Source organism: Saimiri boliviensis, chromosome 16 (assembly GCF_048565385.1).
Source record: "Saimiri boliviensis isolate mSaiBol1 chromosome 16, mSaiBol1.pri, whole genome shotgun sequence".
Classification (NCBI taxonomy): Eukaryota; Metazoa; Chordata; class Mammalia; order Primates; family Cebidae; genus Saimiri; species Saimiri boliviensis.
The window spans coordinates 44,492,702-44,520,348 of record NC_133464.1 but is presented as its reverse complement, the minus strand read 5'-3'; the positions used below and the strand labels follow the sequence as shown (position 1 = coordinate 44,520,348).

At 37.2% G+C, this 27,647-nt stretch overlaps 1 protein-coding gene across 7 annotated transcripts in view; it reads right to left on the bottom strand.

The window, feature by feature from the left end:
• The window catches only part of PCDH9 (protocadherin 9), a 912,415-nt gene that overhangs the window by 831,184 nt on the left and 53,584 nt on the right, over positions 1-27,647 (bottom strand). Inside the window, exon 3 of one of the 7 annotated variants that reach the window (XM_074387639.1) lies at positions 1-27,647. This exon is cut by the window's left edge and continues 31,078 nt beyond it; it is cut by the window's right edge and continues 37,197 nt beyond it. The exons of the other annotated variants lie outside the window; for them this stretch is intronic. The gene's annotated coding sequence lies outside the window, so the exon portion shown is untranslated. 7 annotated transcript variants of the gene reach the window in all.

The following is a 27,647-nucleotide window of genomic DNA, read 5'->3' as shown; positions in this document are numbered from 1 at the left end:
TTAAAAATGCTAAGGTAGAAATTTATCCTGCTATAATTTGTGAATCTTGAAAAGTTTCCTATCAGTATGAAAACAGCAAGCATAATGTAGCAAAGACATGGGCTCCTGTTGCCGACTGCCTGAGCTGGAATTGTGCTTTACTTCCTAGGCATGCCATGTTGGATGCGATCATTTTAATATTTCTAAGTCTTATTTTCTTTATTTATGGATTCTTTATAGTCATAGTACCTACTTTAAAGGTATGATGAGAATTCAATAAGATATTTTAAGCAGTTCCCAGTACACTGTTAGGCCCTGATAAATATTCGTTATTGTGATTATCATTATATAGTGTTTACAGGGAAGGAAGGAAACAAATCTGAACAAAACATCAACTTTCAAACAAAAGAAAGTAACATTAAAGGGAAAATCAAACTGTAAATACTACTAATGGTCATGAACTTTATTTCATTTTTTATGATTACTAGTTATCCTAAGATTACAAAGGAATTACAATTTCTACTTCCATGAAGAAAAATTACCTTAAAAGTTTTTCCTTTCTATAAAAAATGCTACGATTATTAACTTTAAAGCTAAGTAATGGCAATAGCAATAAAAATACATTTGTATGGTGTTTCAGTTCTAAAAACTCTGCTTTTAGCTGAACACTTTAATGCAAATCATCATATTTAATCCTTATGAACACTGTATATGGTTTTTTTAATCTCCATTTTGCAAATAAAAAAACTAAGACACAAGGTTACAGCACTTCTTAGTGGTATTACTATTCACTTTTGAAGCCAAAATTTCAAAAATAAAAGTCTTTTCAGGTCATATATAGGCAAAAATATTTGTAGTTTGTATTTTAATGATAAAACATAATTTGAGTTTCATTTCTTTTTATTTTGTTTTTGTGTGATGGAGTCTCATGCTGTCACCCAGGCTGGGGTGCAGTGCTCATTGTAATCTCCACATCCCAGGTTCATGTGATTCTCCTGCCTCAGCTTCCCAAGTAGCTGGGATTACAGGCATGTGCCACCATGTCCAGCTAGTTTTTTTTTTTTTTTTTTTTTTTTTTGGGATTTTTAGTAGAGATAGGATTTCACCATATTGGCCAGGCTGAACTCCTGACCTCAAGTGATCCACCTGCCTCAGCTTCCCAAAGTGCTGAGATTACAGGCATGAGTCACTACGCCTGGCCCCTAATTCGGGTTTTAATCAATATGAAAAGCCCAAGGTGTCGCTTTCCATACAAGTCAGAAAAAAATCAGTATTACTAGAAATTACTACATTTATTAAGCCACATTTTGACTGCATTGCTAGGTAAAAAGATGAAAATCTAGGACATCTGAAACAAATATTAATAAGAAATATAATCATTAGCTTTCATATTTATTTCAAAGGCCCCAGAGTATTCCCCACTCAATTCCTTGGTTTTGTGCTTAAGAATTTTAAGTCATATAATTTTTAAACACAATACATCCAAAATAAGTGCCTATAATTATATCCACAAGTGAGAATAATACTTTGTAAATAACTAGAGAACCATTTGCAATTAATACACACTTTTTAAAATTTACCAATAAAACCACTGGCAAATAAAGTAACTTGTACCCACGCTTTGTAAACACAGGTATTCTGTGGTGTTCACTAATCCAGCAGAACTCCAGGAAGACTGTATCTTTCCAATGCACTACTATTGGCAAGCAGAATGAGTCTTTAATGCCTTTTAATCCAACCTACATATACAAGATTAGCTTTCCCATTTAACCAACTTTGTAAGTCTCCTCTGCCCAAGGCCTTCCATTTGCTTCCCACAGCCCACTTCCTAAATAAACCTTAGTTTAGTCTTAATTGTAAGACTAGATTCAACATGCACCATATATGAATTGTACTTTATACTACTGCTCCCTCTGCCCTTACCTATTTTAATACAGAAAACCCATGTTTTTCAAAGTCCAGTGGAAGGATTGTCCTCTTTGTGAGGGTTTCTTTGGCCATTTTATTCAAAACTTATCATTTGATGAGTACCAATAGCTCCTCTTTTAAAAAAAATAATAAATCACATTTATATGTTTTATCTCTGTACTATCTTGAAACAGGGCCATTTATTGTGATTTTGCTGCTGCCAAATCCAAACTGATAAGTAGAGACGGAATCGCTTCTTCACTTTGGTGTCCCCCAAGTTGTTCCTCTGTAAAGATATTAGTGTTTAATGCAATGAAAGAACATGACCTTATTTCCTACTGCCTTTGCATGTCTCTTATGGGTTTCTGGTTATGGGTGCCTGTGTCTGAGATACAAAAAGCAGAACTAGGTTCTTTTTTTTTTTTTTTTTTGAGACGGAGTTTCGCTCTTGTTACCCAGGCTGGAGTGCAATGGCGCGATCTCGGCTCACCGCAACCTCCGCCTCCTGGGTTCAGGCAATTCTCCTGCCTCAGCCTCCTGAGTAGCTGGGATTACAGGCACGCGCCACCATGCCCAGCTAATTTTTTGTATTTTTAGTAGAGACAGGGTTTCACCATGTTGACCAGGATGGTCTCGACCTCTTGACCTCGTGATCCACCCGCCTCGGCCTCCCAAAGTGCTGGGATTACAGGCTTGAGCCACCGCGCCCGGCAGAACTAGGTTCTACTGGTAAACTCACAGTTGATACTTCTTTGATTGTTTGCCTTAAAAAAAAAAAAAAAAGGCATTGTTTTGACTTAGGAGGGAATCTAAGAGTAATGCTTCATTCCCAAATCCAACATGGTTAGTGCTAGAAGGTCCTGCAGGATTTAAGCACCTGGTTTCACACAGTGACTAAGGATGGGAAATCCATCTCTTCCACAAGCTGGCAAAAGTTTTTGCTCTCTACTTAGAGCAAGAAAAAAATTCATCTTTTCAATCTATTGAAACTAAGCCACATAATAACAGAGAGGGGAAAACTGTCATTATGCTCAGGGACTTTATGCTTTTGAGGCCTCAGAAAGAACTCAGGATGTAACAGCCCTTGTATAGCTGAAGGGAACATTTCCAGCCAATTCTAGTGCACACTCATTTTAAGGCACCAAAGCTCAAATGCACTCAGGGATTTTGCATCATTTTGCCTAAGAGAGATAATTTTTTGTTGTTGTTGCAAGACTGTAAGAGTGAACTAAAGATTCTTAAGCCCACTTTCTTATCTTATAAAACTCTCATCCCAAGTTACATGAGAGAAATTGGAATACTATTTTACAAATTCCTCCAAATTTTATCTTCTTATAGCTAAAGAACTTACAAGACCTTTTTGTGTCATATTTGTTCTAAGAATTGTAAATTTTACATGAAATAAAACATAATTTGCCTTTTGGAAGTGAGAACATTCCATACCCCCAGAAGAAACCTGTATGTTTTACTGCTGATAGGAAAGGAAACTCTGCCAAGTAGTGAACTAATGAATTAGAATTTGGCAGCACTCCATGCCTGATACAATTTAGTTCAAATTTATGAAATCTACTGGTTCCAGAAATCCACTTGTGCCTAGGGCCTCTCTGTACCTCTCAGAGTAAAAAGCATGACATTGCTAGACTTTTGATTTTATTTTATTGATATAGAAAACTTTACAATGTTTTTTTCCACCTAAATCTCTGAACATTTCTTTAATGTTGCAACAACAGTAAATCCGTTAAAATCAGTATTTCTTTGCTAGATAACAGAATTTCTCAATCTCTGATTAAATTGAATCTCCTTAGAGAAGCTGATCTCCACGTCTCAAGAAAACGTCTGCAGCATCATGACTGATCCCCTTGTTGAAAGGAAGGAATATCAGCCTTGTTCAAAAACCACACTATCTCATCCTTATATGCTTTAAACAAAACAGCACCTTTTTTTTTTCACAAGTGAGAGAAAAAGAGTAAAGCCTCTCGATTCAAGTGAAGAAAGAATCCATTATTGCTACTGTAAAACTTTCTTTGGGGGAACATCTTTCAAAATAATACTCAAGGAGTAAGACTGAGGAAGATGCAAAAGGTTTTGTTTTTAATTCCTAGGAAGAATAAATCTTGGAAGGTAAGGAATCAGGCTTAGGCGTCAAGGAAGCAGTGTTTTCTTTCTACAATGCATAGAGCGTAGTGACTCTTCCTAAGGGATGACACCCACCCCAGTGCAGCATTCCAGACACTTCTCCAATTAGCCCTCATCACTCCCACCTGGACCTGCACTCATTTTCACTTCTGGGTTTATGGACATGCTCGCCTCTGCCTCTTTCCTGCTAACCCTTGGATACCTGGATGGCTTTGTGACTCAGTCTAGGCAGCCTCTTTGTATCTCCTCTCTGACAAAAATTAGTTTTCCCTTTCATGATTTTTTTTAAGATAGGGTCTCACTTCTTCCTGCAGGCTAGAGTGCAATGGTACAATCATACCTCACTATAGCCTCAAATTCCTGGGTCCAAGCAATCCTCCTGCCTCAGCCTCCTCAGTAGCTGGAACGATGAGTGTGTGCCACTGCACTTGGCTGATTTGTTTGCTTATTTATCTATCTATTTTTTTGTTTGAGACAAAGTTTTGCTTTTGTTGCCCAGGCTGGAGTGCAACTGTGCCATCTCAGCTCACTGCAACCTCTGCCTCCTGGGTTCAGGTGATTCTCCTGCCTCAGACTCCAGAGTAGCTGCGAGTACAGGCACCTGTCACCACAGGTGACAGGTATTTATTTTTAGTAGAGACAGGTTTCGCCATGTTGGCCAGGCTGGTCTTGAGCTCCTGACCTCAGCTGATCTGCCCACCTTGGCCTCCCAAAGTGCTGGGATTACAGGCATGAGCCAACGTGCCTGGCCAGATTTTTTTTTTAAGAGATGGTGGTCTCCCTATGTTGCCCAGGCTAGTCTTGAACTCCTGGGCTCAAGTGATACTCCCACCTTGACTTCCCAAAGTGTGGGGATTATATGAGTTGGCCACCACTCCCAGCCCACATTTCAAAACAAGTATCTTATAACCCATTTCACAATACACTTAACCTGTTTAAACATATTTTCTGCTTTTCAGATTATAAGCCTGTCATCTAGAAATGTCTGTTTCATAACACCTATAGATGTCATTTTTATCTTCGTGTTATTCTATACATGTTGATGGGAGTTATACAGTCAAGCAAGTTTTTAAAAAATAGATACATTTAAAAACAATTTAGTATCTAACTTCTTTGCTTACTTAGAGGTTTCTTCTGTGACGCTTTCATCTACACTTACAGTAGGTTTACAATTTGCTGAAATAATAAATTTACAGTCAAATAGGCACTGATGAAAAATGCAGTTCACTCTGAAATAACTAAATTGCCAAAGGAAATCATGTTGTATGAATGACAAAAACAATACTAGTCCCGTCTGGGCTTGTGACCTTAGAATTAAAAAGACACAAAATGAATACACACATAGATTTTGGCACCTTGCTCAAGGCATATATTGTTTTATGCAACTAACTTAAGGAGAACTGGTGGATTGGATTGAAAAAAATATAAAGGAAAATGAATAAAAATAAACAAATTTAAAATGGCAAAAACCCTTTCTCGTATAAGACAAGAAACAGCACATGTATATAAGATTATCAAGCTTTATTTTAGAACAGGTAAGAAAAGATTCTATAGCCAAATGTAGTGGCTCACGCCTGTATTCCTAGCACTTTGAAAGGCTGAGGCAGGTGGATCCCTTGAGCCCAGGAGTTTGAGACCAGCTTGGGCAACATTGCAACACCTCTTCTCTATGAAAATACAAAAATTAGCAGGGTATGGTGGTGAGTGCCTATATTCCCAGTTACTGGGAGGCTGAGGCAGGAGGATGGTTTGAACCTGGGAGTTGAGGCTCCAGTGAGCCATGATTGTGCCCCTACACTCCAGACAGGGAGATAGAGGGAAATCCTGTCTCAAACATACAAACGAACTATACAGACAGACAGACAGACAGACACACACACACACACACACACACACACTATATATATATATATATATATATATATATATATATATATATATACAAGGTACTATCTTGTTTTTATAACTTATGTATGCTGTGATAATTTTGATCTGTAATCTTTTTTTTTTTTTTTTTCCGAAAGTCTCAAACTGTCACCCAGGCTGGAGTGCAGTGGCAAGATTCTGACTCACTGCAGCCTCTACCTCTGTGTTCAAACAATTCTCCTGCCTCAGCATCTCAAGTAGCTGGGTCTACAGGTGTGTGCCACCATGCCCAGCTAATTTTCTGTATTTTTAATAACTCAAAAGAGACAGCGTTTTGCCATGTTGATCAGGCTGGTTGCGAACTCAGGTGAACTCAGGTCTCAAACCCACCAAGGCCTCCCAAAGTGCTGAGATTACTGGCATGAGCCACCACGCCCGGCCTATATTCATTTCTCTTTGCCTAATTCCATCACATTCTTTTACTGTGTATCTTTTGTCAAAGGGGTTTTACTTTCCATACAGATACTTTTCAAGTTTGTACTTTGTCATCCCATCCTGGCTTACCTAACATTTCACAATTTCTCACCAACTTGCCTTTTTAATCTTATATTTATTTTTCAGAAGCAAACTAAGACTGTCTGAAACTGAATGCAAAGGGCCAGCAGGCTCAAGTAATTCCAGTATCATTTCCAAATCTTTCAGCTTTTTCAGAGATAGTTCAGTGCTTCAGGCTTTTCTAATATTTAGAAATTTGTTAAAAGGCTTTGGTTTAGTGATCAGTTGATATTACTGTATCAGAGGCTAGAGTGTTTCATAAGCATGGGAAGATTTCCAAATGGAAAAGAGGTGTAGAAAACAAAAGTGATCCAAGTTGTAACTGGAGCATAACCTTAACTTGTAATTATCAAAATTATGAAAAACAAGTATTCTTGCACTTTTTAAATAACAAGGGAGCATATGTTAGATGCCTGATGTGTTCGATGATGTGATTTTTTTAAGTTATCTTCTCTTTAAGTCCCAGGGGTAGTCTCACTTTCATTCGTATTTTCTAAGGAATTAGCAATGTTTACAGAAGCTAGATACCCTAGAAGACATACAGAGAATACTAAGAATTATACAAAGAGGGGTAAAACATTTGACTCACTCTGAAATAACCAACAGAAGGAAACTATTTTGTGGAAATAATAATAATAATATTAAAAGCAGTAGCAATCTCATTTGGCTTTGCTTAGGTGTCTAAATTCTACTTACAGCTTAGAACCCAACTCAAATATTAACACAATCTCAAACCCTATGACTGCTACAGAGTTTTTGGTGTGCTCTTGTTCCTGCCTGGAACTTTCACCTCCCTGATTTTCACATGGCTGGCCAATTTCATCCTTCATGTCTCAGCTTAACTATAGTATCTTTAAGGATGCCAGTGACACAGGAGTGCTGGGAAGGGAAGACCATGGTCCCTTTAAATGACAGCAGAGCAGAGTGCTAGAGGAAGGGTGTGGTCTCTGGCTAGGGGTCCACACCCACGGACCTAGAGGAGGACAGGGACTCCTGCTTGCACAACCAAATGTTGCATTTCCCAAGACCGTCCTGGCCCACCACGCCCCCTTCCTGTGCCTATAAACAACGGAGACCCTAGCAAGGCAGAGACAGAAGCCACTGGACCTAGCGAGGAGTGGATCCGCAGAAGAACACGGAGACAGCTGAACATCAAAAGGAGCATTATCAGGTTAGGAACACACTGGTGGTGGAAAGGGGAGAGGGGCACATCAACAGAAGAAGACAGGGCAGCTGGGTGGGAGAGAGGAGATTGAGCGGAGCATGCCAGCAGAAGGGCTCCCCGACAGGACAGACACCAGCACTGTCCACCCGTGGGAGTGGGAAGAGGCGGAGTCTGGCTAGCGCCTGGGAGGGGAGCCCTGGCCGCTGAGGGGCCCAGCTCCGGGGAAACAGCATCTCCCTTCTGGCTCCCCCACTGGCAGAGAGCCACTCCCACCCAGTGAAACCTTGCACTCATTCTCCAGGCCCACGTGCGGTCCTTCCCGAACACCAAGGCGAGAAGCCCCTGTGTCCTTGCCACAAGGCAGAGGGTCTCACTGAGGTGGCTAACACAAGCCTGCAGACAGCACCCTGGGACAGCCGCCCGCCGTGGCTTCCGCTGCAAGCCTCACCCCCAGACACTGCGCGGGGTGCGAGCCCCACGCCGCCGGGGTGTGCCTCTCCCGGTGTCTGGGCTGCGGGCTCTGAAGAAGCCAGCCTCACCGCACCGCACCCTCTGTGAGGGGGCAAGGGAAGGTCTCCGCTTCACTGGCGCGCACCACGTGACCCTCCTGCCTATGGCTCTAACACATTTCCTCAGAGAATTCAAATTTATCTGTTAAATCGAGGGAATATGTTCTCTTACCGGGCCGCAGTTTCTAGGGATGCACTTGCCAGCGCCATATTTCACAGGCGGGAGAAGACACAGAGTCAATCACCCCAGCGGAAGTTCTAAGGAGCTCCTTTCATTGGCCCGGGGTCTCAGAGAAGGTGGGGTTCCTCCCACGTTAAAACCCCCCTTTTTCCGAGCCCTTCGGACTCCGCGTTGGGGTCCCTTCCACGACACTCCCTTCGTGGAAGCCGTCTTTCTCTCTCCTGGATTTCCCCCCTGGAGTCCCTGCCACACCCTCCCGTGGAAGCCTGTCTTCCCTTCCCGTCTCTTCCCTCCATCTGTGTCTGTTCATTCCACTCAGTGTGGACGCGGCTTTCCAGATTCCCTCAGTGTGAGAGCGGCTTTTCTTTCTGTCACTCAGTGTGAGAGTTAGCCGTTTCTCGCTCCTTCTCCTATTTCTCTCTCTAAATGAATCACTTTTTTTTTTTTTTTCAAGATGGGGTTTCACCATGTTGGTCAGGCTGGTCTTGAACTCCCGACCTCAGGTGATCCGCCTGCCTTGGCCTCCAAAGTGCTTGGATTACAGGCGTGAGCCACCACGCCCGACCTAAATGAATCACTTCTACAAACACTTTTGAGTCTGGCATTTACTGTGCACCACGCCGTAGTCCCGGCTCTCGTTCTTGAGAGCGCAGGAGGCCAAGAACTTGGAGAAACATCCTCTCAGGGGAGCTGAGGGCACCCTGATCCCCAATATTACAAAATCATTATAATATTATCTCTTTATTTCTTTTGCTTTATGAACTAAGTTGCTTATCTTTGCTGTAATTCCCTGCATCCCCGGTGATTCTGTCAATGCTTAACATATATTGAATATTAATTGATTAAATAAATCCTTCCTCAATATTAATATATCTTAACTCCTTCCTGAATATTAACATATCTTACCTGTATCACATTACCTTTTTTTTGCATACTTCCTTGCCTCAACAGTTTGCATTTATTTCACCTAGGCCACTTATCACTATCCAGATTTATGTAATTTAAAAATCTCCTCTATTAGATTGCAAATTTCTTGGCAGCTGGATTTTCTTATATTCATTTTTTAAAACATGCATGCCTTTAAGACATGCATACACTAACTGCTCAAATAATATTATTTAAATGAATGTATGTAAATTATACTAAGAGCAAGTTTAAGAATTGTTATTTCCCTTTTACCTAGAAGCTTAAAAACATCTCATTTTCTAAAATTCTATGAGAAGGGATACATATGACTATAGCACTGGCCTACGAGGTGGGTGAATTGTACTGACTCTCCACCCCATGCAATATCATGCAAAACTAACTGTCTATAACTGAATAATTTCTTTTATTGGATAGAAAATAGAAAGTAAAACTTGCCTTGAGAGTTAATGAAAAAAATACATGTGAATACATAAAATATAAATACAATTATTAGTGATGGTCAGTTTTTAGCCAAAATACTTATTAAGTATATATTTTTTCCTGTGATCAGAAGAGGCTTTATTCTAGCATGCAGACACAGATTTTTGGGAAAAGTTTGAAACTTGAGTTTGAAACCTTAATGGGCATCATCATTTCTTCATTGCTAGCATAATTCTCTCAGTCTGGGCTCTGGCAGAGAAGTAAGACAACTCTCACTGCAACCTGGGGGTTGACATTAATTAAAAACAGAAAATCATAAAGCATCTGTGGTGAGTTTAGATGCCAAATGAGATGGAGCGAGTTTAAAAGTAAACTTCTTACAAAGGTAACTGAATGTCAGAATCCTACATTTTTTAAAAGAAGATAATTAAAATGCTTTTCTGTAGTACATCATATGCAAGCTTTCACATACATAATTAGTATAACTAGACTAATATTCCTGAGAGATATTATAAAGGTGTAGAGATATTACTGCTTATTTTAGGCCCAAAGAAAGTAAATATATGCATCCTCATTTTGCTTCACAATATGTGAGCTGATAGAACAAATGCCTGTTTGATTTCATATATCCATTGCTTGAATATCTATGCAGCTTGCAAACTGAGATCAGAAGTTAAAAGTGCTTTTACCTTCAGAGTTTTTAATGCCAATGAATGAAAGGCCCTAAAGCATGGATACTGCTATGGACTGAATGTTTATGTTTTCCCAGAGTTTGTTGAAGCCTAAATCCTCAATGTGATAGTATTGGCAGTGGAACCTTTGAGAAATAATGAGTGGGTTAGTGCCCTTATATGAAAAAGTAGAAGGAGAATCTCTCTTTCAGTCTGCTATTCAATTAAAAAGAGGGTGTCTCCAAACCAGGAAAAGTGCTTTCACCAGACACACGATATGCCAGTGTCTTGGTCTGGGCTGTCCAGACCCCAGAACTGTGAGAAATAAATGTGTTATTTAAGCCACCCACTCTATGATGTTCTGTTACGGCAGCCCAAACTGACTAAGATGGATTCCAAATAAATTGTTTTTTTACAGCTTCACTCTTTATGAGATACAGTCAGCGGGACTTGCTGTCAATGGTATTTTCTACTACAACTATCTAATTTTATGAACACTGAAAGACTCAAGCAAAGGATACATAAGCTACCATGCTAAAATTATACTAGTTTATTTCTCATTGGAAAGATGAAATAAGTCTCCCTGTAGACCAAAGCAATATCAAACTCCAATTGAGGAACCGTATCACTCCATCCACAGACCATAAGCCAGACACTGGCCAAGTGTCACCGTGTTTAATCTTCAAAAGTACCGTAGACGGAGATGCTGCTATCGCTCTTATTTTATGAATAAGGAAACTGAAGATCAGCAAAATTAGATGATTGCTCTGAAATCTTACAACTGGATATTGTTGGCAGGAGGGGAGAGATTTGAGTGGGAGGAACTCTAAACAAGAGGACTGCCCTATCAGGTGACTGCCTGGATTTGACTGAGATGAGAGGGTTCCTGCGGTAAACAAGCACGGTCATAGGCAACCCAGGGGAGTGCGCCACCCTGTGGAGAAACACAGAAACCACGGTGAGGGCGTTAGAATGGATTCTAAGGGAAGGTTTACTGCCGAATAATTAAGCGAAGAATGACATGACTTGAAGCCATCATACTGTGTCACATCTGACATACTATTGGTACACTTAGCCCTTCACCACCCTTCTTGAAACAGAATAGAATTTACAAAAAGAAAAGCATAGAGTGAGTTCTTGGACACTGAGTTGGAAATAATGGATGTCAGAGAAACCAGACTGTGCCCCAGAAGGGAAAGTAGAACATTTTGAAAGATAAAATGTTATTTGAGATTTGCAGTTTATTTAAACATTCTCATTAAAACCTTTAAGATAACTGGATAAATTAGTAAAGGGGCAGGTGGTGGATACTTTTTTGGCCTGAAAAAATGGTAATATACGTTTTTAGAGAATAGATTTGTTCAGTGATTGACTAAAAACAAATTCATTCAAAGAAAAGCACAAAATGAACCTGACATTGAAAACAATGTAGCAATTAGTGCAAAGAAAACAGATACTGTAATAAGGAAGTAATTAAACTATTCAGCCAACATATATAGTTTTATAAGAAAGGGGCCTTTGCTGGTTTCTGTTTTCTATTATTTTTTGCATAGTCACTGAGATTTTAAGGGCTTCTTTGCAACTATGCAAATGAAGAAACTCCTGATATGAACTTGTTTCCTACTCCTTCCATTGTCAAAGAACTCCAGCTCAGCGACATTCTGAAGAGCCTCTCAGATGAGCATCTCTGCCATCTGGGAAATTCTGACTCCTCTGAATTTTTGTGATTCATTTCTCTTCAGCCTTGTAGATTTCAAACTAACAAATCATCATCTACAACAACAGCAAAATGCAACAACAGCAAATACTCCAAAAGTTTTCTAAGTTTTCTTTCCTGCAATAGAAAATTATTTTCATGTTTCAGTTTTGATTAAAGACACAATGTAATATAGTCTAAGGCTCTTTTTTATTTTGGAGTTTATGATTTAAATACCGTGTTTCAAGACAACATGCAGGTTGAAATACTCTTCACACCATTTTGTGTTTTTATCCGATATAAACTAGTATTTTATCTGAATCAGCTACTGCAATATCATGAGCCAAACATCATTCCTGATCCCTCTTAAGAAAAGTTACACTCACAGGAGCCTAAGAGAACCACTTGTCCTTCTGAGGCAGATTCTGTATTCCCTTCTGAACATTCGTGTAGCACTGAGTACAATTGAATTCTCGCACCTTTTGAATTAATGTGGTTAGGAGCCAGTTTGTGGAATAATCAAACAACTTTCCTGGTTGCTTAGATATTTTAAGCATTTCTGAAATCCATGTACCATGGGAAAATTTATTTGAAATTTCAGATAATCTATCTGGAACTACAGTGATAAATGCAGTAGGTAGAGAGATTCTCAGGAAAAGTATCTTTCTAGGGTGCTTTTCATCACACTTCCACATCACAGTACAATTAATAGAATAAAATGATTTAACAATCCAGGTATCTGGAGGAAACCATTTCCAATCCCCTTTCTGATCGCAGAATGAGCCAGAATTGTTAGACAATTGTCTTTAATTTTACTTCAGCTATAAATTTCTGTTCAAATACAATGAAAGTCTCAGAGAAACAAAGCATATGCAAACAGACAAACCTCCCAGTTAATGAAATGCCTCCGTGAGGACTGCAATCAATAACAGTATAATCTAAGTTCATAAATAAAAGTATAGCCTCAGAAGAGCATAAGGCACTGATGAATTATTCAGGAGGCCTGCTTTGCTGCTGTTCAGTTACATGCATGCTTAAAGCTCTTCAGTGACAGAAACACCTGGCTTAGTACCCTCTGATTCCAGCCTCCTCTGAATAGCTACATCTCTTTCTTCCCTCTTGTTCTAAACACAATTTATCCATAGAGCCCTTACCTGACGGTAAGCTCCAAAGAGAGCCACTGAACTCCAAGAGGAGTAAGTGAGTTTCTGCAGGTCACAGACTCGCATGCAGATCTATTTTTTATGCCAGGGAACTGTTCACTCTACAATGTACCACTCACAGTGTACAGAAGACAGGGACTGATAAACACTTTAATTTCCATGGACTGTCAAGCAGGGTTAATGTAGGTAGGAAGAGGGGAGTTGTAGTTAGCAAAGGAGAATAGTAGAAAAGGAGACCATTTCCTCTTACGAAATATCTGTGGTCTGTGCCTTTTACCATTCGTCTCACAGTTACAGATTTTATAATAGTAGCAACACAATTCCTCCAAGGAATATAGAGTTCCACCCTTCTCCCGACTTACTAAACTGATAACTGTGATATTCTGTGGGCAACGATCATGTTTGGGAATTGGAGAAGGCCAAACTTATTAGCTGGCCTAATCCACAGTCTAAGCATTTTGTTCAAGTCGGCCTTCCTAAACGACCTTAGAAGTAGAGGTTTTTGCTGTATCTTTTGGGAAGCAATTTAGAAAACAATAATTTTTAGTGTTATTAATTTTTCATATTCAGGCTAAATTTTCCTTGGCTTTATTTCTTCTATTTATTAATGCTTATTGGCCTAGTCATCCTAAATAATGTGTGTGTACATAAAACTAATTTTGTAGATTACAAAATTTGACAAGATCAAAAGATATGTCAATCTCCTTCTTGAGTTCTAGTTCTAGTTCTCCAGATACATAAGTATTTGAAAATACAGGTCAACTTTTAAAAAATCTGACTCTCTGAAAGTGTCTCTCTGGAGTTTTAGCTTCAAAATTTCAGTTGATTAAGGTGGACTGGATATATTCTCCTGGGAATTTTGATACAAAATAGTTTTATTAAAGTTCATCTTTTATGCTGCATACCAAACACCACAAGCAGTGTAGACTTTCACTTGCAGGAGTCCTAACTCACAGAACAACCATCAAAAGCCTTTCCTATCTGATCACCAGAAGAAATTATTCACTGAAGGTCAGCAGTTTTTGACCTAGCTCCTGGCCTGCAGGAGTCTGCATCAGAAAAGAAAATTGGCCATACTTCAATGCCCTCTTCTAAAACTCCCGAGTGAGTAGAGAAGGAAGATAAGGTGCTTCACAGTCTTTAACATCTTTTTCCACATCAGAGAGAAAGGAAAACAGATCGAGTACCCCCTAGACATTACTATTCCAGTAATAAAGTATTCGGAAAAAAAGGAACTGTTGAATATACAACTGCCTGCACTGTTCTGAATGAGAAAAAAAAGATAGCACTTTGGTTTGAAGCACTAAAAGAGAAAATATTTCTTAAATATGTCATTATATTTAGTAGTGAAATTTAGAAGAGTTAACAAGAAAATATGGGGAAAATCATGTATGTGCTTTTGTAGCTCTTTATTTGCAATCCAGTTCTTCCACATTTAGATCATGATTCAAAGTCGCAAGAACAATTAATTAACTACCATATATAGACAGTAACACTTTTAAGTTTGGCTTATAAAACCAGAGAAGTGGCCAACTCCAGGCTTTCACATATTTGGTTACTGTAGAAACTCCATGTGCATAAATGAGAATCAAAAGGAATCAAATATAAAGAAGTATACACAGATCTCACCCAGCCCTGATAAATAAAAATGTGTAAGTAAAGACTATTGTTTCCAATTACAATTACACATATAACTTGATCACTTAGTGGAGATGAGAAGCTACTCTCAGGTATAATATGTATTAAAGCAAGTATCTATAAACCTGTATCTGAAATAATATACAGGATCTTGAACAGTGCTTTCAGAAGACAGATAAGGTATTTTAACCTCATTTGTCAAAAAAAGTTATTAAGATTGTCATTTATACATGCTCTAACTTTACGATCTTAAATTTGGTTCTCTATCATTACATGCTAACTATTTAAAATTTCAGAGCATGTTTTCTATAACAAGGTCACATAAAAACATTAAACTCTGCAACTTCGGATCATTTTAACATCTCATTTTATGTTGTAGTAAGGCATTCAGACAGTAATTACAATTTCTGGTTTTAGTTAATTCATATGCCAGAGGAGACCATGAGAAAAGTTTGTTTTTAATCTCTGAATTTGCTGTGTCAAGTAACTGAGTTTAAATACTGTGTGATGTTTGCAAAGATATGTAATCACTTGTAACTTGCATTGAGGCTTCCAAAATGTACAGTTTCTTTAAGGAATAGTCAGCGACTCAAATGACTAAATTTTTTTCTTATACATGGTCAGGAGAACTAATTATCAATAAATGTAATCCAGATTGTTTCTTAGTGATCTGAAACCAAGCCATTACAACAGAAAGAAGCATTATAACAGTCTATAGGAATTTTGAAGTAAAAAATGAAGGACGGCCAGGCGTGGTGGCTCACACCTGTAATCCCAGCACTTTGGGAGGCCAAGGCAGGTGAATCACGAGGTCAAGAGATGGAGACCATCCTGGTCAACATGGTGAAACCCCATCTCTACTAAAAATACAAAACATTAGCTGGGCATGATGGTGCATGCCTGTAATCCCAGCTACTCAGGAGGCTGAGGCAGGAGAACTGCCTGAATCCAGGAGGCGGAGGTTGCGGTGAGCCGAGATCGCGCCATTGCACCCCAGCCTGGGTAACAAGAGCGAAACTCCGTCTCAAAAAAAAAAAAAAAAAAAAAATGAAGGCGGTCTCTCAAGTTTATGAAGGAAATAAATGGCATAATTTTTCCTTTATTTTACTGTAAAAATTAATGAGATAAAACTTTAAAGGATTTATTTCTTAAAAAGTTACCAATCCACTCTAACATAATCATGTGTTTTGACATATTCTAGTTATTACTAAATGCATGTGCACCTGCACATATTGCAATTATAATGCATCTTCAAGTTTTCTGGTGTTCTAATTTCATCCACAAACTTTTATTTTCAGTATTTCTTCCTTTTAAAAATAACACAGATATATATTTCAGTTAAATGTTTGAAAATGCATATTATATCTAGCATAGGAAAACTCAAAAATTAGCAGAAGTATTAAGAAGACCATAACATTCGACTCCAGCCTTGGGCTGTGCTGTTGCAAACTCTCCCTGCCCTTCCAGATTGCCTGCACTCTGCTCTGGTCACCTTCCCATGGTTAGATGGATAGAGCTTGTTTTCACTTCAGGCCTTTGTGCAGACTGATTTTCACAGGTTTGTTTTGGTGTTATCATCCTGATTTTGGTTTATTTATTAGCTCCTCAGATCTTCCCTGACCATGTTCACAACAGGAACTTCTGCATTGCTTTTCTTGCCCCTATCCAATCACTTTCTATGTCATTATTCTGTTTGTGTTTCTATAGCACTGGCCCTATGGAAATGATCTTCCATGTTAATTCATTCACCTTTTGACTACATACCTACAGGAAAGCCCCAGGAGTGGAGAACTTAGACATCTTATTGACCAGAGCATCCCCAGCATCTGAACCAGGACCACAATAAAGTGTAGGTACTTGATAAAGTGTGCTGAAAAACAATCTATAAAGGAATAAGTTAACTAAAAATTTAAAATCCCATCTATTTCTACAACTCAGAAATCAAAACTGTTCATTTCTTTGGTATTATTTACTTCTTTCACTTTATTTTTTATTAGTGGATTGTGCTGATAAACAGAAAGAAGTTGAGCTAAAACCTAAATTACAATGTGTTTATATATTAAAAATACATGATTACCAAAAAAAACCCACATGATTACTTGTATAAAATGAGATCATACTATAATTTTTGTTTGTTATCTAATTTTAAACATTTATCCCCATATGTTAATAAAAAATTTAGCATGCCATTTAATGTGAAACTGAATTTTATGGCTGCAGAATATACCATTATACCAATACAATAATAATAGTTAATATTTTATGGGTACGCACTGTACTATGTTCTGTGATTAACATCTTCCAATAATTACCTCACTTATATTTTCACTAACTCTGATATTGACCACTCCATTTTACAAGTGGTCAAGACTGTCCTGGGATTAAATGGCGGACCTGAGATTAAAGCCACAAAAAAGAGAACACTTTAATTCTATTATCTACCTACCCATCCCCTCCAGGAAAAAAAAATAAAAAACAAAACAACAACAACAAATGTTGTTCTAATTTATATTGCTAACAGGTCTTTATGAGAATAACCCAAGTCAATTTTGAACATATTATCTTTTTAAAATTTTTTTGACAGTTGTACAGGCATTAATTATTTTAAAAATACAAGTTTGTTTCCCTGTGAATTTGAAAAAAAAAATTTTAAGATGCATGGGTATTTGCATTTTTTCAGCGGTATATCAAATCATTTTGAGTGACTACTTTGTTGATTTATGATTACTTCTGCCTCATATGCTCTGTAAAGTAGAAGCTACCTAACTACCCATTTTACAGATTGAGATGTATCTATTACAATTAATTAATGAGTTAACCACATTCAAAACATGATTAATTAGGCTCTAAATCTTTTTTTTCTGTTGAGTGAAAAAAAAACTGTGGTGTGGAGTGAATCTGCCTGAATGGTTAGGGTCATGAGATTTGCAATGGATTCCTTTGGATTTTCCTATCAGTATGGGCTCCACATAAAATAATTTTCACATCCACTATAACTCCCTGGTTTCTTATCCTGTTTTATTCTCCTTTGATACAATTACGAACATTTAGATACAATATATTGTTACTTGTCTTTCTTTTCAATTAGATATGGATAAGTGACATGAAGGAAGTCTTTTCTTCACTTAGTACTGTTTTCCCAACCTCTGATGTGTAAACTAGAGCAGGCATCTAATAGATAACTATGAACAAACTGAATTCATAAAATTCTTTTGATTGGAAGCCTGATTTTACTACATGATACAACCTTGAACAAGTCACTTAACCTCTTTGAATACTCAGTTTCATATTGTACAAGTTGAAGATATTTGAGAATACACCTTAACTATGATATTTTAATGAGCTTATGTGAATTACTTGGTTAATTTCAATTGTTAATACAACATAATTGATATTTTTGGTCAAATGAAAATGTCCAGTTATTTTACTATACTCATACTCAGTAAGAATTTTAGTTTTTTATTGTTTTGCTGTATCTTTTCTTATTCTGTGGTATATTATTACAGTAGTAATAAAAGAAAGAAAGTTATTTCTACCTCTATAGGAAAATGTATAATGTTTGAATGAAATGGCTACAATGAATGTACAAAGTTGATGGATATTGTGCCTGCATTTGTCTGGCTAAAAGACCACCACTTCATCATTTTTTTTTATTATCTGGAAATATTTTTTTCTTTGGTAAACTAGCCGTGGAAAGGGAATTTGCATGACATTAATAGTCACCTAAGTTTAGAATGAACACTAAAAATCAAGGGTTCTTAACACTGTGCCATTAGTAATTACATCATTTAGGTCTGACTTCATGTCCTGTAATACCCTTCCTTGTTATATCCTATGATCACATATTTATAAGAACTCATTATGATTTTTTATGTCATTGGTCCAACTTAAGCATAAAATATTCATGCGACATTATTTGATTTTTAAAAAGGCTATGTATGTTCTTAGTGAAATGGTTAAGAGCATGATGAAGTGCTTAAGAGCAGACAGAATATGGGGTCAGGCTATATAGGCTTTAATCTGCATCTGCTACTTAATAATTGCATGCCTCTTAGCAAATTCTTAGTTCTTTGGGGTTCTTTTTCCTCTAATTTAAAATGAGGAAGAGAATAATGGTATCTATTTCATAGTATGATTGTTCAGATTCAAGACACTAATATAAAAATCTGTAAGGATAGTACCTGACTTTGGTAAGGACTATCTCATAAAACTCTCCAGTACCCAAGTCAAATTACTCTTTTATTAGGAGAAAAGTCTGATGAAGCCACTCTTCGTCAAACTTTCCCTTAACCATAGAAAGGCTTTTGATGTGACCTTCTAACTAATTTGCTTTAAGTCAATATCTTTTTCTTTACAAGTGTTGACATTCCCTTGTGACAGGAAAATCAACATTTTGAGGCATTTGCTTTAAATAATGGACCGAGGCCCAGTCTCAGCATCTATCCACTTTAAATTTACCTTCAATAGTGTTTTCAATATGCAGAAGTTCTAAACTCCATTTTATCTAAATATTCTGTTTTTCCCTTTTATTTATGATTCCACCGTGGTAGTAATTACTGTCCTGTGATCAAACTTAAAACAGATCAGCTGTCTGGAGTTATAACCCGGTATGTTAGCAGTAGCATTAAGTGATTTAGAGTTACCTGCAATAATCAGAAACCATGTTTCCCTAATATACCCCAGAAATAAGGGAAAAGGAAACAGAACTGTTTCCAGGAGCTGGAGATCATACCCCCACTACTTCATAAAGAAACAAATGATTTGCTCTACAGAAATAGATAATAAAAGCTCGTATTAAAAATGACAAATACAATCCTGGGAGAGAAGAAAACATACTGATAAAGGTAACCATGTTGTAGACAACTTCTCCAGAAAATCACCTGTTATCCAAAAGCAAGTGTAAATCCATATTCACATTTATGACAAGTTGTGACAAAACCTTTATTCTTGTACCTTTTTCTAATGTAAGATATCTGATTTTAAAATGATTTCAATATATAATCTCTCTGCTAAGCCTCAGCACCACATCACCATCTTATATTGCTATAGTTCAGGAACATTGATTCTGAAGGCTGATACGGAATGTTCATAACCATGGGGAAATAAACAAGGATGAAGAAATATGGAGAGTGAAATAGTTCTATAGTAGGAATATTAAATGAATATCAGTGATCTTACAATGTGGTAAGAAAGGTCAAGCCACACATCATGGTTCACACATGTAATCCCAGCATTCTGGGAGGTCAAGGTGGCAGAATTGCTTGAGCCAGGAGTTCAAGGCCAGCCTGGGGCAACATGGCGAGACCTCATTTCTACAAAATGTTAAAAAAAATGTAGATAGGCATGGTGGGTGCACTGGTGGTCCAAGTTACTCAAGAGGCCGAGATGGGAGGATCTTTTGAGTCCAGACAATTGATGCTGCAGTGAGCTGTGTTCAGGCCACTGCACTCCAGCCAGCCTGGGCAACAGACCAAGATCCTTGCTCAAAGAAAAATGTGGTAAAAAGAATACATGAGAAAAACGCCCAGAAAAGACTTCCAATTATCAATTACATCATTTAATGGTCATTTAAAATGCTATCTCAATCTTTAAACACTTGAAATCCCTAATTCAAAAAAGCCAACTTTCTCTGAATCTTAGTCATCATTTGAATGACCAGAAGTATAAAGTGAGTAATACCATTTGATTTGCAATAGCAAAGGAGATTCTATGAAAGACCATCACATACGAATCAAACTTTTGTCATATATCATTATAATTATATAATAATAATAATGGGAATTGCATATTTTACTATATTTATCAAGAGTAAGAAGTGAGAACTGGCCGGCACAGTGGCTCAGGCCTGTAATTCCAGCACTTTGGGAGGTCGAGGCCAGTGAAATGCTTGAGGCCAGGATATCAAGACCAGCCTGGGCAACATGGTAAAACCCCATCTCTACTAAAAATACAAAAATTAGCCAGGCATAGTGGTGTGCTCCTGTAATTCCAGCTTCTCAGGAGGTTGAGACACAAGAATTATTTGAACCCAGGAGGTGGAGGTTGCTGTGAGCTGGAATCGCCACTGTACTCCAGTCTGGGTAACAGAGCAAGACTGTCTCAAAAATGAAAACAAACAAACAAAAAAGTGAGAATCATGGAGAGAACTGAAAAGTTGCATGAAATCATAACTCAAATTTGATGTTATGAAAAGTTGCATGGTCATCCTACCCCTGGAGCTATCAAAGGGTGATGTCATAAAGTTTTGTAACTCCTGTTAGAAATAACGTCTTTCTCCTAGATGAAGTGTAGCATACCAAAATCCATTTACCATGAACTGATGCCATATTTTCATTGAGAGATTTCTGTAATTGTAATTTTATTTTTCCAAGTAGATTTTCTCACTGGGAATAATTTTTCCTATGAATTATATGTACTCTAACCCAAACAATATTTAAAAGAAAAAGTTGAAAATAGGGTATCTACAGTAAGTAAAGGCAATCATAAATATATATGAGTTGGGGTAGAATTTAAAAATCAGGGTAACAGTCGACTTTTCCAGATCAGGGTGGCATTGGAGGTCTAATCTCATTAACAGCAGATGCCTTTGGAGGACTAGATTGTCACCAATCATTAACCCTCACTCTCTGAGAGGATCACATTCACTCAATATTGCTGCAATTTGGTATACTTCCTCCATATGTGTCAGAATTAAAACTGGAAGCCTTAACCAAGCCATTGAGCTGTCTATGATTTCATTAAAACTCTTGAGAACTAGACTCAGGCAGAATTGTGATTGTAGTCATTTATTTCTGGTTATGGTATACTCTTATTTTTATTATGCATTTCTATCAACACCTTTAATGGTGCAGTGCGTATAAACTACACATTTAAGAAATTATCCCCCAGGCATTGAATTCTGCCTCAGTAACTTATTGGTTCTGTGACCTTGGATACCTATTTGAGGCTATTTAACCTGAGTTTCCTCTCCTATAAAGGAGTGATTATAATACTTTCCTACAAAGTGGAAAAATGTAGCAGTAAATGAAATGACCTATGTAAAGTTCCTAACAGCATGGCAAGCACACTGTAAGTCCTCACTAAATGAGTGCAGAGTCATTTATTTCCCTAAAGGGCCTTGCTGCTAAAGGTATCTGCCTTCCATTGCCTGCTCTCAAAGATGTGCAAGTATTCAAAACACTAAGAGAGCACAATATAACAGAGCTTTACATTCACAATTTAAAAGGACCACTTACTAGTTTTATCACATTGGATGAGACTTTTGAACCTTAGCTCCTTATCTATAAATTGGGACTGACAGGATTAGTATGTACCCTAAACCCATGAATGTGTGTTAATCTCTGATCAAAAAAGGTATGTTCAGTAAACATCAGTTTCTCTTCCAATTGTTCTCATGGTACTATTTCAGGAATCCTTACTGTCCTTCAGATCTCAAATATACGTAACTATATCATTATTGTTCTCACAGCCTTCCCTGGTAGAAAGTAGAATGCTTGAAGGCACACTTTTCTGCTGAGCCAAGGCAGAACCCCAGCATCATTCTAAATACAGCTCTCCAGGTAGCAGATACTAAGAGTTTCAGAAAATTTGTAATGTCCATGCCCTTCCTATAGAGAGATAAGCAAACTTAAATAACTTCAGTAGACAGGCAGTTAAAGTATATAACTATAACTAAATGGGGAGTAAGATGAAAAATGGTAACAGAGTTGGCTTCAAATAATGAGATGACATGAAGCTATTGGGACTATTCAAATTTGAATTAAAATAAGAATTAAAGTGGTAACAGGGGCTCAACTTCAGATGTTTTTTGTGGCCATTCAAGAATGGATTGTGCTGGCCAGCTGTGGTGGCTCACGCCTGTAACTCCAGCACTTTGGGATGCCAAGGTGGGTGAGTCACCTGAGGTCAGGAGTTTGACACCAGCCTGGACAACATGGGCAACCCTGTCTCTACTAAAAATACAAAAATTATCTGGGCATAGTGGCACATGCCTGTAATCCCAGCTGCTTGGGAGGCTGAGGCAGGAGAATTGCTTCAACTCGGGAGGTGAAGGTTGCAGTGAGGTGAGATTGAACCACTCCACTCTAGCCTGGGTGACAGACCAAGACTGTCTTTAAAAAAAAAAAAAAAAAAAGAATGGATGATGGCATTGCCAGTTTATCCAACATTCAAGAGAAGTTAGTATTTTTTAATTCTTTTTTTTTTTTTTTTTTTGAGACAGAGGTTTGCTCTTGTTACCCATGCTGGAGTGCAATGGTGTGATCTCGGCTCACCGCAACCTCCATCTCCTGGGTTCAGGCAATTCTCCTGCCTCGGCCTCCTGAGTAGCCGGGATTACAGGCACGCACCACCATGTCCAGCTATTTTATTTTATTTTATTTTTATTTATTTTGTTTTATTTTTATTTTTATTTTTATTTTTTGTATTTTTAGTAGAGACAGGATTTCACCATGTTGACCAGGATGGTCTCCATCTCTTGACCTTGTGATCCACCCACCTCGGCCTCCCAAAGTGCTGGGATGACAGGCGTGAGCTGCCGCGCCCAGCCCCATTTTTTAATTCTTAAATATTGCAGGACTAATTTAAATAAGGCAGAAATACAACTTTGCAACCACAAACACCTAAAGTCTAAAAACCAGGGAGTCACTCAACTCTCAGAACTTGATTTCTTACAATTCCAGACACTCAAAATAACAATTTAAGAATATTTGTTTAAGCATAAATCAAAGGAAGGGAAATTTAGACAATCTTCATCACCTTAAAGACATAAACAACAACAAAAATAAATCAAGAGGAGGGAGGATTGAAGGCTATATACATTAAAATATTTTTTCCCTAGAATAATCTTGAATAAATAGAATTTGACATTTGTTACATAAAATAACTGGAAGTAAAAAAGAGTGGGGAACTATATCACCTGAGAGGAACAGGTATTGAATCTACCTTCCTGTGAGAAGTATTAAATCAGAAAATGTAGGGGTGAAAAACTTAGCCCCTAGAAAGACGTATCCTTTAAGATCAGCAAATCATATATATTTTTTCCAACTACAACCCTGATTCACAATATAGGGACTTGTGGCTCATCTGTCAGTACTTAGCTCCATTTTCCCCTCTGTGGCCTCACTGCAGGAGTTTCACAAGATGGAAAATTCACTTAGGCTACCTGCTCTAGATAAAAGTCTGGAATGGTGAACTCAAATCCCAAGAGCCTCTGGTACACACTTCAGTTTGACAGAGAAAAATTTTAACTGCACTTGAAAGAAAATGACCCTGGAAAATAGGTTAGCAAGGCAGCAGGAAGTGTGTGCCTCGATACGGTTTGAATTTTGAATTCTAAGTAGTTTTTACAGGCAGAAAATGCTGTTTTATGCCTCTAGCTAAAAGACAAAAATAAAACAGAATCCCACCACCCTCTTATCAAACTGTAAACCTCCCTTAAGAGGCTTGATCTATAGGGTTGCATGCACAAATTATTTGTGTTTTAAAAAGACCATTTTGCACAAAATCAAAATCTAACTCTTTTCGACAACTTAGGGACAGGTAATTGCTCCTGAAAGTATCCATGAAAAGGGCTCAAAAAACATACCAATCCATATAATATTGAAGTTTATAATCTATTCATATTATTTTATTTTCTAGATGTAATAAAAATTTTGAAGCACCTTCACTTTTTTATAAATTATACGGTTGGCATGATAAAACATCAAATGAATTAACAAGAATATTATTTGTAGAGAAATTAAATATCCCTCTTAAGTACACCTAAATTCCACGTATACATACATGTGTCTTTCTGTATTTCTGTTTAATATATTAATTTTGAAATATATTACCTATAGAAGATAGGCAGATAGATAGAAATAGATAGATAGATGATAGATGATAGATAGAGACATATAGAGGGAGGGAGGAAAGAAAAATTACTCGCTTATTAAAATGCTCCTGTTTACAGAAAGCTCAGCTAAGAAATCTATGCTGCTTTTATTATAGATTATAAACAGTGTTGATTATAAACACTGTTTATAGCAAATTTATCTTTTCATTGAACTGACAGCTAAAGCTGCATTCCTCAGGTAAGCTGGAATGAGGTGAGGTAAGATTATGTGTGGGAGCTCCCATAGCATTAAATACAAGGCTGCTGCATCCTTCCTGGTTTCTTATTTTCTTCTTAAACTAGCTTTCAATTTATTTATTTTGTTTTAATGTCAAATTGATGTTTAATGAGTCATTGTAAATTTACAAAGAACTAAAGCCTCTTTTGTGTCAGGAAAAACACTTATTCACTGACTTTGATCTAAACAATACTAAATGTTCTTTGATAAAATTTCATTTATTTATCAAAATGGAAAGGTGGCATATAAACTTGCTTTTGAGCACTTTTACATAATCTATCCAGATATGATTAGAAGCAAACTTTTAAATTCAATTCAATATGTCTTTAAATCTCATCACTTTGGGAGGCTGAGGCTGGAGGACTGCTTGATCCCAGAATTTGATATTTGGCAATATAGTGAGACCTCGTCTCTACCAAAAAAAAAAAAAAGAAAAAAAGAAAAAATATTACCCCAGCGTGATGGTGCAAGCCTATAATCCTAGCTATTTGGGATGCTGAGATGGGAGGATTGCTTTAGCCCGGAAGATTGAGGATGCAGTGAATCCTAATCATGCCACCACACTCCAGCCGTGGTGACAAAGAGAGATTCTGACTCTAAAAAATGAAATAAAAAATGTTTTTAAGGATCCTCCAAGTTTTGGAAAATATGTGTTTATTTCTGAAAGACTTATATTCATCAGAGAAAGTAGCTTTCCAGTGACTAAAAGTAATTATTACTGTTGTAGGAAAGTAATTTTGTAATCCCAGGGGAAAAAAAAATGAATCTTGGCTGGTTTCTACCCATCACAATCTAAAATTTATAACAAATAAAGCATCTTATGTGAAAGTAACATAAACTTCTTCCTGAACAAGTCTTCTCACACATAAACCACCTTAGCCACCCACAGACACACTATCTGCAGGGCCTGGAACAAATGGGTTATAAAATGGCAATAAATAAATAAATAAATAAATAAATAAACAGCAGGTTTACACCCATGTATACAGGCAGGGATGTGTGTGTTGTTTGAACTCCAGCTTCTTACTTCCTCACCTATTTCCACCTCACACTTGCTCATTATATTACCCATACCTTAATCTTTCCCATTCAGGATTTGGGGAGCATTTTAGATGAATGAAAAATACTTCATAAATACATTTTCCCTTAGGATGAGAAAGAGAATGAAAGCTTAATCATTGTTCAAATTGGTTACAGACAGAATAAAATACTTATTTCTGTAATTTTCTAAATTCACCTAAAACTCATACCTCCAATTCTACCTTCCTTAACTAGTTCTAAAGAGAAATATGATCTACTTACATCTATAAAATGCAGCACTAGTTAGATTTTAGAAATGCACAAAACTTAAGACATAATGTGTCTAATGTTCAAATAATAGATCCAGACTGTTCTAACAACACAATCCAAGTAAACCATTTTTTAAAAAAACTGGTCTGTTCATTCACAGCAAGAAGATGTTTCCAGCTGATATGTTTGATTGAGCTAGCTGATAAGTTTTATTACTCTCATGTAGACAATGAAACAAATGCCTAATGGGGAAAATTGCATTGAGTCTGACTTGGAAGTAAAGTTGGCCTCTGGCTAGTGAACGTGTCCAACTGGGAAAACTAGTTTCAATCCTTTATAAGGCCTAAAATGTAAAGCAAGAAAGAAAGACAGAAGATGGATATTTCATTAAGATAGATGAACTCAAAAAGAGCGGTGATGCAGAGAAAGTTAATAAGGGAAGTAGAGAATAAGTGGTGTTGCAATTATTACCAGCATAAAGCAAATTGCTCAGGGTCCCATAAATCTTTTCAGGTTCAATCCCCCATGCTTAACCAGATGATCTGCCTGGATCTGTGCACACGCATTTTACCCCACTCTCTTCATTTATTTCCTTTTGAACTAAAAGAAACTTTCAGTTTCTGACCAAAATCATTCTACTACAAAAACACTAAAGCACCCTTTGAATGATTTTCAAAACAAAACAAAAACAAAAACAAAACAAAACCAGTCTCTATTAGAACAAAGAAACATATTTAGAAATGCTTCAACTAATGTCCTACATAGCTTCACTTTTCCTGTAATACTAATATTTTTAGACAAAGTAAAAATAAATTTATATTATCTATAATAGAACATCAAGTAAGAATATATTATTTTCTCCTTTTATATAATTGTACCTATCCCAGCATCCTTCCGGCTCTTTTATGGGACATTTTTTGTCACAGACATAGGCATTCATTTTTTGAAACAGAGTCTTGCTTTGTTACCCAGGCTGGAGTGCAGTGGCACGATCTCAGCTCACTACCACCTAGGCCTCCTGGGTTCAAGTGATTCTCCTGCCTCAGCTTCCTGAGTAGCTTGGATTACAGGAATATACCACCACGCCCAGATTTTTTTTATTTTATTTTTTGTATATATACACACATATATATATAAATACATACATATATACATATATAAATATATATAAATATATATACATATATATACATATATATATTGTTGTTGTTGTTGTTGTTAGTAGACATGGGGATTCACCACGTTTGTCAGGCTGGTCTTAAACTCCCAACCTCGTGATCTGCCTGCCTTGGTCTTCCAAAATGCTGGGATTACAGCTGTGATCTGGCCTTCTCTTAAGTCATGTGAACATACTTTTATCAACCCTCACTTTTGAAATCTATCCTACTTTCATCTATCTAATAAAATAAAGGTAGTATGCCTGTGATCTTA